The following is a 12,175-nucleotide window of genomic DNA, read 5'->3' as shown; positions in this document are numbered from 1 at the left end:
ATACGTTATCGTCGCAAGTAAATGTGATGAATAGTGAGAGCAGGCGAGATACCACAAAAGCATCTCACAGAAATGGAAACAACAAATAAACGGGTGTGAACTATGTTACAACAAAGGAATTCAAGTGTCAAAACATCCAAAACGGAACGCAACTTCAAAAACGTTAAAACAGGTGTTGTGACATAGCACAGAGAAACTGTGTGTGAAACTGTTGCGTTCTTTTGTTGCAGCTTATGTGACAAACTCTTATGTTTTCATCATTTCCTTGGGAGTGATCACATTCAAATTCATACGAACACCTACATCGGGCAAGGAGGCATATCTCACTCACCTACCAAGTGTATAAATTAGGTACGTCGATAAGAGATTCCTATCATATGGCACACGTACTGTTACTAATGCCGCATATGACACACCAGACGTGTTTCCCGGTGGAGGATTCGGATGACTTGTCGCCTTGTCATCAAACGTGTGCTGTTCACTTTCGAAAACCACCTCCTTTCGGCTGCTAACAGAGTAGTTGCCAGAGTCAGAAACAAAATAAAAATTGGCTCAAGGTAGGTTTAACGCAGCTCGCCCACTTGGCAGTCCTACACCGTAACCACTTAGCGTCTTAGCCGCTAAGCCACTCCTCTTTGAGGCTGCTCTACAGCGTGAAAAGTATTTAAACCGACAAACTCTGGGAGGTTGTAGGGGGACATCAAAACAAATATTTTTCCCTAATGTCATTTTTACCTATGAGGATTATTTAAACCGGTGGAGGCTGTATTACGCTCTTCAGTTGTTGAAGGCCGTATTAAGATCTTCAGTAGTTAGAGGGCGTATTACGCTCTTCAGTTGTAGGCAACTGCTGTCCACCAGTGTAGTAGTGCATTGTCTCTGTTTACTAATGGAGCGCGTGAGACCAGGTCATTTAGCAGTTTACCTGGACAGGGACGCCGCCACACGGTAAGAACGCTGCAATTTCAGGAAGCTGTCTTACAGCATGTGGAGCGGGATCCTTCAATCAGCACTCGTGCAATTGCACGTAACGTGGGGACGAATCAGACGAATGTAAGAACAGTCTTTCGAGAGCAGTTGTTACGTCCATTTCACTTACAGCGTGTCCACAACCTGGAACCAGTTGATTATCCACTCAGAGCATTGCCAGAATTGCTGGAAGACGTCCCGTTCCCTACAAGACAAAGCATGTGGTTCCAACATGACGGGGCGCCGGCACATTTCAGTCGTCGTGTGCGTCGATTCCTGGACCGACGGTTCCCAGCAACTTGGATTGGCAGAGGTGGTCCTGTTCCATGGCCTGCTCGATCCGCAGATATGTCCCGTCAGGACTTTTTTGTGCAGGGAGAGATGCGCAACCTTGTTTACGCAACTCTTGTTGCATCAGAAGAGGATCTGGTTGCCCGGATAGTAGCAGCAGCAGGAACAATTCAGGATACTCCTGGGGTTTTTGCCCGTGTGAGACAGAACATGATCCGACGATGTAACCTTTGTTTACGTGTCAATGGAGGCATTTTTGAAAATCTACTGTAATTGAAATTGGGTTGTGTTAATGTGTTGTCTCTTGGTCATAAAAAAAATAGAAAAGTGTTTCTTGGTTTAATTAATTTGCCGCCAGAGAAATCTTCCTCTACCGGTTTAAATACTTCTCATAGGAAAAAATGGCATTAGGGAAAAATATTTGTTTTGATGTCCCCTACAACCTCCCATAGTTTGTCGGCTTAAATACTTTTCACCCTGTATATTGCACTTCCTGTCCTTGGACCGTTCACTGACCTATTTTGCTTTTTTTTCCACAGTTCAGCACGCCTTCTTCCTGTTTTCAAGCTTGATCTGTGTTCAGTTTTCGACGGTCTATCCACTGGGCCATTTTACCACTAAATCTGCGGGGGGTGCGATGAGGAGTGTCCCTTGTCAGGAGACTCTGTAGGGGAAGAAGTGGCTGGTGCAGAGCCTTGTTCGCCAGCCGTGTGACGGCGGCCTGCTTGCAGGGATGGAGGTGAAGCCGTGCAACGGGGAGCCGCCGCTGGTGGACGAGGAGACGGGCAGGGAGTACGACTGCGGCAGCGGGCCCGCGCGCCAGGACTGCCCCTCTGGCAGCTACTGCCACCAGACCGCCTTCTTCGCTCGCTGCTGCCGCAAGGGTAAGCGCCTGAGCCGCTGCGCCAGTAGCTTGCTGAGCCCGAGCACGTGTTACAATGCCACAGACCCCACTACACAGACTGGCTGACGGAACTTCGTGTCTGAGATCAAATGAGCACGCGTCCTACTTTAAGGTTTCCCTCGAATGCTATTGGGTTGGTGCATATGTTCGTGGCGTTTTTCCGTAAGTTCGAGAGCTACACGTAACAGAAACCTTAGTCATCTACTATGTATTCTGCCTCACTATTTACAACCATCTGCCAACACTGGAGTAAATTTTCCATTTCACGACTGCACAAATCACGTGGTTTTGAGGCGAAGAACCCGTCGACCCGTGTTCGGAGCACATTTTCATCCGGACAGTAAGTTCTTTGAAGGTTGTTGAACAGAGAGTGTGCAGAATGCAGATGGGCGTTATAGTGGAGTAGTGTCTCTTTACGAATTCTTCCTGGTCACTGTTCTTGGACTGCGTCCGCAAGTCGTCTCAGTTGTTGACAATAAATGTCAGCAGTGAAGCAATTCGTAGAACATCACACCGTCGCTGTTCGGTCATATATATAACAATTTCTTTTTTGGATGCGCGCAGTTCTTTGTACAGAGAGTTACTCCTTTGTTTGGGCTCAACCATTCCTTTCTTTTCCTTATGTTGGCACAAAGACGCCATTTCTTGTCAACTGCAACGATACAGGATAGGAATGGTCGGAGTTGTTCACGAACCAATCGATGACGAGCAAGCAGAGATACACTTAGGGCCATCCTCTCATTTTTGTGGTTTTGGCTTACACCCAAAACTCCAGATGTCAGACACTCAGATCTATATCAAAAGTTATACGTCGATAAGAGCGTCATCAAAAATTCCGATTTAGTTCGTAATATGCGCTGTCGTTAAGCAGAACGGACGTAAACGTTCATTAAAAGTAACACTCGAACTACGGAGCACACCAAAAGCATCACTGTGAGCGTCTAATAAGTGTTGCATCCGTGGGGAAGTTGGTAGAGCGGTAGATCCTCATACAAGCGGACCGTGATTCAAATCTCACTGACAAAATTTTTTTAATGTACTATGCGTGAAAGTGTTACGCGAAACAAAGTGTTTATGACATGTAAAAGGGCTGTTTGGAATTTACAGTAATGTTCTCTTGGCAGTCCGCTTTCACTCCGTTTCTTCGACAGTAGTAAACCTATGGAGAACATTTGTAGTTGGACGGAATATACTATCAGAGCAGAAAAATAAAGAAACCATTGCATCACACATGCGGAAGTAACAGTAATAATAATAATTAATAATATACAAAATAATAAGATCAATAATAAGCACGTAACGTTCGAATAAAGTAGCGATGGCAGACTGCCAAAAGAACATTGCTCCAAACTCCGAAAAGTACTTTTACATGTCAGGAAAGTGCTCTCTCACACTACAGTTTCACGCTTAAACAGGTAAAAAAAAATGCCATCAGTGGGGCTAGAATGCCGGATCTTTGGTACGATGACCAAACGCTCTACCTTCTCACCCACGCAAGATATACAGAAAGATAACTTATAGATACGCTTTTCCTGTGCTCCGTAGCTATGGCGATACTTTTAATTACCGCTTACGCATGCCCCACTCGACGATAGCATACAGCACGAACTATATCGGTGTTTTGGTTCGTACTCTATCGACATAAATCATTTCGTACCGATCTGAGTGTCTTATATCCGGAGGTTTGTATGCTAGAGCATGCGGTACCCATACGCCCGATTTCTGACCCTTTCCCATTGCCTGCAAATGTCGCATGATGGTGGAATGATCGCAGTTCATCACATTTGCCAGTTCTCGGCTACACTGATGTGGATTATTATGAATTAGTGTGTTTAAACGATCTGCATCAACCCCGAAGGTCTTCTCGAACGTGGAAAGTCACTAACGTCAGAACGATCCTCCTTAAAACGAGAAAATCATTTTCTTTCCGTACTCTGTCCAATGGCATTGTCCCCATACACGAAGCAAACGTTTCTGGCTGCCTCCCTTGCTGTCACCCCTCTGTGAAACTCAAACAGATAATACGTCGGAAATGTTCCAAATTCTCTATTTGGCACTCCATTTTCTAGTGTCCAAAGCTCCAGTCACTATCTCCAAATGACAATATGTTAATTCCAAATGACAGTAAGTGAACTTAAATAGCAACAATGAACTACAAATAAAAAACGGTAGTCGATAAATAAACCCATGGCAAACGGAATACCAACATGCAAATCAAAAACGCTACGATATTATGCACCAACCTAATATAAAGCTTCTCAAGGAGCCCCGTCAATCTGATTGAGGTTCTCTCTCGTCCACACTTGTTTTGTTTGCTTGTTTCGTCTGTCCCCTTTCGTTCATTCTCTCTATGTGTCCAAACCATCTCAACATACCTTTCTCGTTGCTTGAAACTACATCTTCTTTCACTCCACAGTGCTCCCTAAAATTAACTCATACTGTAGTTAAAGTTTTAATTCGTGGTTAAATTACAGGTACTTTGAACAAAACTTGATATCAACTTAACAATTGTATTTGTTTGTATCAATAAAATTAAATCATGACAAAGGCTGACTACAACCAATGTGAAGATTGGTCTTGCATCACCTTGCAAAGTTTGGGCAAGTAAAAGTTGTGTGGTGTTTTTAATTTTAGGCACGATTCCAAGATCTCATCGATAGGAGGGACTTGTCAATTTGCTCTTGATAAGGTTAGTCTTTGAAGATGATTGTTTGCACGAATTTGTAGACCCGAATAAGGATAGAGCAGCAAACACTAGTTCGGTCATCTGATTACACGATACAGGAATACTATTCCAGGAGTTAAAAATCAACATATCGTGCTTCTCCAGGTCTTTCAAAGCAGATCACTTGTGCTGTGAACTTAGTCCCCTTTTTTTTCTAATATTTATGTATCAACACAAAGGCATACAAATTTCAAGCTCCTCGATTATTTGTCGCTTAAATCCAGCAACTGAATTTCAAAGTGAGCAATATCACACACTCAAGAGATCAAAGATCAGTATGAGGTTTGCAGGCCGCGGTTTGCCGACCACTGACTTAGAGATATCGTAGGAGACATAAAAGTGCCGCTCTAGTTTTCAGTACCTAGCAGTTACTTGTAACAAACGCGCACACTTGAAAACAAAGGGGACCATGTCCATTTGCGCCGAAGGCCACAGTGGTCTCGAGATAGCATCTCTGCCTCTAAAATGGAAGTCTGGTATTCTATTGCCGCCTCAGGCATCAACGAGCGTTTCAAATGTCCCATTAAAGAGTAGTACAGATGATCACGGTGGTCTTTGACTGGTAATCAAATGATCCAGTTTCACGTGTTTGGATCCCAATCACTGCTTAGGATCTGAATAAAAGCAATCAGCAAATTCTGGTTTAAGTAGTCAACATCTTTCGGGCTACGGCCTTGTCAAAGAGGACAAAGGAGTGGACGTTTGGGCACCTCTTGCCCCTGGGCTAAGGAACTGCCCCTAAAGGGCGGAAGAATAGCTGCACGAGCATGTAGAAATGAAGACTAAGTAAATCCTGCATTAACGACACATCATGAATATCCACAGGAAATGATGATCTCACAACTGGCAAAATATTATGGTTTACTGCCCCCATCGCATCCCCGAGAGCAGGTTGCCAAGGGAAGGATGATCATCAGAAAATGTTGAAAACCAACGAAAGGGTAACATTCTGCTAGTCGGAGTGTGGATATCATAAGTATAAAATGTGTAGCAAAGCAAGGTAATCTTAAAAGGGAAACGCGAAAGGTCACGCTAGATATAATAGAACTGAGTGAATTGAAATGGAAAGAAGATAGGGGTTTTTGGGCAAACGAATATACAATTATAAGCCAAAACATTATGAGCACTGCCCACCGCGACGTTGGATGCCGCCTGGCGACGTTGCAGGCACATTACGCGGTAGCAAAAGTATGTAAGCGGAGCAGACACGGACGGGGAATCACCCTAGCGAAGATTTAGGCTGCAAAGGGGGAAATCGATTGAGATAAACGACTTTGACAAAGGGGCAGATTATTATTACGCAGATCCGGTGAACGAGTATCTCGAAAGCAACGAAGCTGGTCAAATATTTACGTGCTACTCTCGTGAACATCTACGGAAAGAGGCAGAGGGACAGTGAAACCCATGGTTGGAAGTCCACGGCTTTTCACAGAACGTGGGGTTCGAAGGCTTGTCTGCTGTGTAATTAGGGTAGATGATGATCTGTGGCATTGCTGAAAGAGCACAATGCTGGTGCACGTACAAGATTTTAGAGCACACCGTTCATCGAACGTTGTCGAACATGGAGCTCCGCGGCAGGCCACCCCTGCGTGTTCACATGTTGGCCCAACGACATCATCAGTTACGATTGCAGTGGGTATGGAACCAATGGGATTCGACAGTCGATCAATTGTAACGTCTCGACCCTTCGGCTGAATCATATTTTTGCTACACTAGGTCGATGGTCGTCTCCGCAAACGTCGTCATCGAGGTGAACGGCGACTTGAAACATGCAGCGCGCCACGGACGTAGGCTGGTGGGATACTATAGGAGACATTCTTCTGCGCTTGCATGGCACCTGTGGTAGTAATCGAAGACACGCTGGCAACTGCGAAACACCTGCATCCCTTCTGCTTGACATCTTTCCCACGGTGACATCATCTTTCAGCGGTATAACTGACCGTTAATGTATCTGAGAACAAATTCGTCTGATGTAAATCCTATGGAACCCATCTGGGTCGCTATTGGGCGTCATCACCGCGTACGCAAATCAGCGGCCCGTTACTTATGCGAATTACGTGAATTGTAGATAGACATCTCTTGCCACATACCTCCACAAACCTACCAACAGACTATCGGATCCCTTATATGTGGAATCAGTTACGTACTTCGCAACAAAGACGGAAAACAGTCTATTAAGCAGGTGGTCATAATGTTTTGGCTCATCAGTGCATATTTCTGATACGGTTATGTGCAGTACAGATTTCGTACATGACGTACTAAATCATAACGATAGGATACTACATAGCAACAAAGCGCAATGTTCATAGCACGTTTGCATGAATAAGATAGACTAGATTTATTTTACTTGCATTCTGTTAGTAACCTTGTGTGCAGTATTGCCAACTGTACGGTTACGACCGTGTATTTACGGTAGGCCATTATGATTAAGGGTAGATTAATAGGCTTTTTTGATTATGTAAATAAATCGATTAAATATATCGGTTAATTGTGTCATAATAACCGATTATTCAGTTCATTGTTTTGTTACGTCTTTAGTTTTAGATCTCTAAGGCAACCCCTAAAATTATTTTTTATGACAAAATGATTTGTTCTACAACAAATGAAGATATGCTATCACACATATTTCTCTTTTTGCAACGAACAGTAGAAGCTCAGTTTTATGAAACACATAGTTATCACTTTTTATTCTCAGCAGAAATTGTAGGCAACATCCGTTAGAAATACTGATAGCCTGGGGAGAGCCGGCCATGACAAAATTCTTCCATCTGGTGAGCAAAATGTATGAGACAGGCGAAATATCCTCAGACTTCAAGAAGAGTACAATAATTCTAGTTTCAAAGAAATCAGATGCTGACAGGTGTGAAAATTATCGAACTATCAGTTTAATAAGTCACAGCTGCAAAATACTAAAACGAATTCCTTATAGACGAATGGAAAAACTGGTAGAAGCCGACCTCGGGGAATATCAATTTGGATTCGAAAATGTAGGAACTTATCTTAGAAGATAGGTAAAGGAAAGGCAAACCTACGTTTAAGCATTTGTAGACTTAGTGAAAGCTTTGGACAATGTTGACTGGAATGCTCTCTTTCACGTTCTAAATATGGCAGGGCTAAAATACAGGGAGCGAAAGGCTATTTACAATTTGAATAGAAACCAGATAGCAGTTGTAAGAGTCGACGGGCACGAAAGCGAAGCAGTGGTTGGGAAGGGAGTGAGGCAGCGTTGTAGCCTGTCCCCAGTGTTATTCAAGCTGTATATGGAGCAAACAGTAAAGGAAACAGAAGAAAAATCTGGAGTAGGAATTAAAACCCAGAGAAAAGAAATAAAGACCTTGAGGTTTGCCGATGACATTGTAATTCTGTAGGAGATGGCAAAGGACTTGGAAGAACATTAGAACGGAATGGGCAGTGTCTTGAAAGGAGGATATTAGATGAACGTCAACAAAAGCAAAACGAGTATATGGAATGTAGTCGAACTAAATCAGGCAATGCTGAAAGAATTAGATTAGGAAATGAAACACTTAAAGTGGTAGATGAGTATTTGCTATTTGGGCAGCAAAATATCTGATGATGGCCGAAGTAGGGAGGATACAAAATGTACACTGGCAATGGCAAGGAAAGCGTTTGTGAAGAGGAGAGATTTGTTAACATCGAGTATAAATTTACGTGTCAGGAAGTCTTTTCCGAAAGTATTTGTATGAAGTGTAGCCAAAAATGAACCATGGACAATACACAGTTTAGACAAGAAGAGAATAAAAGCTTTTGAAATGTGGTGCTACAGAAGAATGATGAAACGTGTTTTTTGTTTTCTTTCCTTGAAATAGGATGAGTTTCCTTTTCTACTGAAATGTTAATAACCCTGGCCATTATTCATGTAGGCTACAACCAAAAGGGCTGCACAAGTATGTAAGCGAAAACATTCCTTTCGAGGGATTGAGTGGGAAACAAGTTGGTGAAAGCATTCATATAACACGTTACCGCCACAGATTTGTGTCAGTCGTTTATCTCACATTAAGTGAAACCACTGAAACTCAGTGTGTCATATAGCTGACATGGTTGCTGATACTTAATTCATTCGCGGCAATCCTATCTCAAACACCCAAGGGTGGGAACACTACCAAGTTTTTGCCCTGGTCCAGAAATGTTGAAGATCCGGGGCCGTGTTGCTCATATTCTGCTTGATTTTTGCTCGAATCCGTAATATTGGGTGGTCTAAATGATTACTTTCTTTTGTATAAAACAGGAGCTGGTTTCATCGCATAGTGTTCTGTGGACATTTGTTCCTGTCAACGAATCAATTTTTGAATGCTTGATTTCAGTGCGTTGTGAGTAGCCTGTATTGTTCGTATTCTTTTTTATTTTTGTTAGCATCCATTTTTATTCTTTTTCGCATTTAATGGATATCTCCATTAGCAACTTTTGAAAGAAATGTTGTTCGACTTTATTACCACTTGTCAAAGAATGAGTAACTAATTCTCCGTTGAATGGTATTGCTTATTGTCACTGAATGTCACGCACAACACAGTGGTTTGCAGACGTACATGTAGATGGGAATTCTTTGTTGTTTTAGTGACCAGAGCAAACGCTAAAAATACAACGGTAGTTACGCAGATGGGTCCACACGTTATTAACAGGCACTACAGGCAATGTATTTAACAGAAATCAACATACTGGGAGTTCTCCATTAAATGCGAGAAAATGCAAGCAACAGCTGTGAACAAAAATAAAATGGAATTCAAGCAATATGCTTACAACGCGTTTAAATCGAGCAGTTCACACACGGATACGTGTGCATGAGTACACAGAACACCAAGCGACAAACCCAGCTTCCATTTTATATGAAACAAAAACAAATATGGGATAATTTATCCCATCTGGTATTATGGATGCGATCACAAATCAGGCCGCATGTGAGCAACATATTTACAGTGCAATTCAAAGAGCGCACTACACACAAGAGGTATTAATCAAAGCATATAGAAAAAAAGAGTCGTTATAAGGTAAACAATGTGATGAAACCAGCTTCTGAGTCATTCGATGTGAGACGCTCTTTAGACATTTACATGCGATAAAGCGCAATTATTTCCACTTGATAATGCCCACACATTCGAAGACGCTAATGCCGTTCTCGGTTTTATGTTCTGTGTTGCTGGCACTATACTTGTGTTTACTGGTTTGACGTAGCATGACACCATTATTATTTCTTAATGTCTATGGTGCACGAGGGTACTGTATTGTTAACACTCCATTGTTCGTAGCCGCTTTAGGCATAACATTTGAGGGCCAAAGTCGACCGGCTTCTGATGATCCAGAACTAGGGATCCCTCTCATTCAGGACATTGTGAACTAATAGTACCGTAATTCTATAATGGGAATCTCTGCCCACTATCGGTTGGTATGGTAAACTGGCTGAAAAGAGCTAGCCGAATCTTAAACAATCCACCCAACTTATTGCAGTGAAAAATGAAAAGGGGGGAAGAAAACAACGCACTGCTATTAGCTCCACGAAGTTTTAATTACTGGTATTCAGACAAATCACTTAAGTGGATTGTATTAAGAGTGTTGTTACATATAATGGGAGCTTCTGGCTTTATCAAACGCTCGAATTTAATTTTTATATGAAACCTATGGCAGTTCTACGATCTTAATTACGAAATAAATACAGCCAATTTGTAAGTATTCAAGTGACGATGGTATTTTCATCGCAAATGTAACTGATGATACTGGTTGTCAGTCAATTGATCGTGACTCCTAGATGTGTGAGGAGAGTGAGTGGTATACAATTCTTAATATCATTCTCAATCAAGAATTTATGGAATAATTTGTTACAGTACTCGGTTGTTGATCAAATTTGTATTTTCTTTTCCAACTGATTATCAGTTAGGCTTCTGTAAGGCCTGAAAGCTCCCAGTATACAGAGTTTTTCTTTTAGAAAATATTGATGCACATTTCTGGAATGGTCATTAATGGAAGTGTTGGTATTAGTGTTTTTCATACTTCACAGTGATGCAGTTACCATAGAACCACTTGTGGATATGTAATAGATGTAATGGTTGTGAAGTTCTTGAATCAAAATCGTTAAAGAGCATTGTGGTTTGCTTTGTTTAGAGACATGTCTTGCATGTGACAGCTACTTTACTCCTTGCAGCGTTAGACATGATGACATCCTTTGGTGCGTACTGCACAGGATGCTTCTGCAGTTTTCTGGTCTATCGGTGGATTTTCAGACATGGTATTGGATTGTCTATTATTGTCAACAATTTCTTCAGCAGCCGCAGCCACATGCTTTGTTTCACGTTGCCCATGTTCTACCCGACTATTATCAGGCAGATGCACTGGGTAGCTTATTTGCATCTGCAAAATTCAAAAGCCCTGTGCACCAGTGTCATAGGATATTTAAATTATAAGCAGACATATTAGCTATCACTTCTCTCTGTGTGTATGAGAAATAGGTTCCGAGTATTTATCAATGCTACTGGAAATGCAGATGTTGCATCTCTGTTGTATGTAACACAGCCGTGAAGCCAAGCCTAAAATTTATTTTGGATTTGTTTTAAATCTTTCCATTCACTGACAGAAGATTGGAAGCAACTTTCGGTGTATATACTACATCTCTAACCTGAGTTTTTCTGTTTTCACACCAGTGACGGAGTGCCATGCACGTTGGTGGTATACATAGCGTAGATGTAGAAGTATATTTAGTGTCAGTTTGATATTCCACATACTTTATATAAGAGAAGGTGGCTTGTGGGCAACAGCAGTTCTGGGTCATGTCGATTTGTCACTACATAAAGGCAGCTGAGATTACAGATCAGTAATATTCATTGAATGTGAAGAAGCTATAAAATTTGAAGTGAAACTTTCATTTTCTTCAAATTTATTTGATGTCTTTCTCCTTCCTGCACATCATTATCTAAGAGTATTCCCGTATCTACTGCAACTGAACCACTGTGGTCACTTATTGCCTTTCACGGTGTTTTGACCATGCTCCAGTTTTCTTTATACAGCTCATGTCCCTGTGAAGAATTTCATGTAATAGTTTTCTTTTTAGTACGGTATCTGGATTTATGTTATTCCCACACTTTTTACTCCTGTCATCATAGCTTTGTATGTTTCTGTCAAACTGACAAACAGTTATAAACAGCAAATTTAGTGTTTCTCAAATTATAATTGGTTGACATGAATTTGTTCACATAGTCTTAAATACTTTTAGACTAATCCAAAATTCCGTAATGGGAATTAACTCCTCCAATAAGTCGACTTGTCTGTTTAAACTACCAGTA

At 41.7% G+C, this 12,175-nt stretch overlaps 1 pseudogene; it reads left to right on the top strand.

The window, feature by feature from the left end:
- LOC124775409 overlaps window positions 1-12,175 on the top strand; it is a 362,017-nt pseudogene that overhangs the window by 132,097 nt on the left and 217,745 nt on the right.

The sequence above is a fragment of the Schistocerca piceifrons genome, chromosome 2, assembly GCF_021461385.2.
Source record: "Schistocerca piceifrons isolate TAMUIC-IGC-003096 chromosome 2, iqSchPice1.1, whole genome shotgun sequence".
Lineage (NCBI taxonomy): Eukaryota > Metazoa > Arthropoda > Insecta > Orthoptera > Acrididae > Schistocerca > Schistocerca piceifrons.
This window is presented reverse-complemented; position numbering and strand designations above follow the sequence as displayed.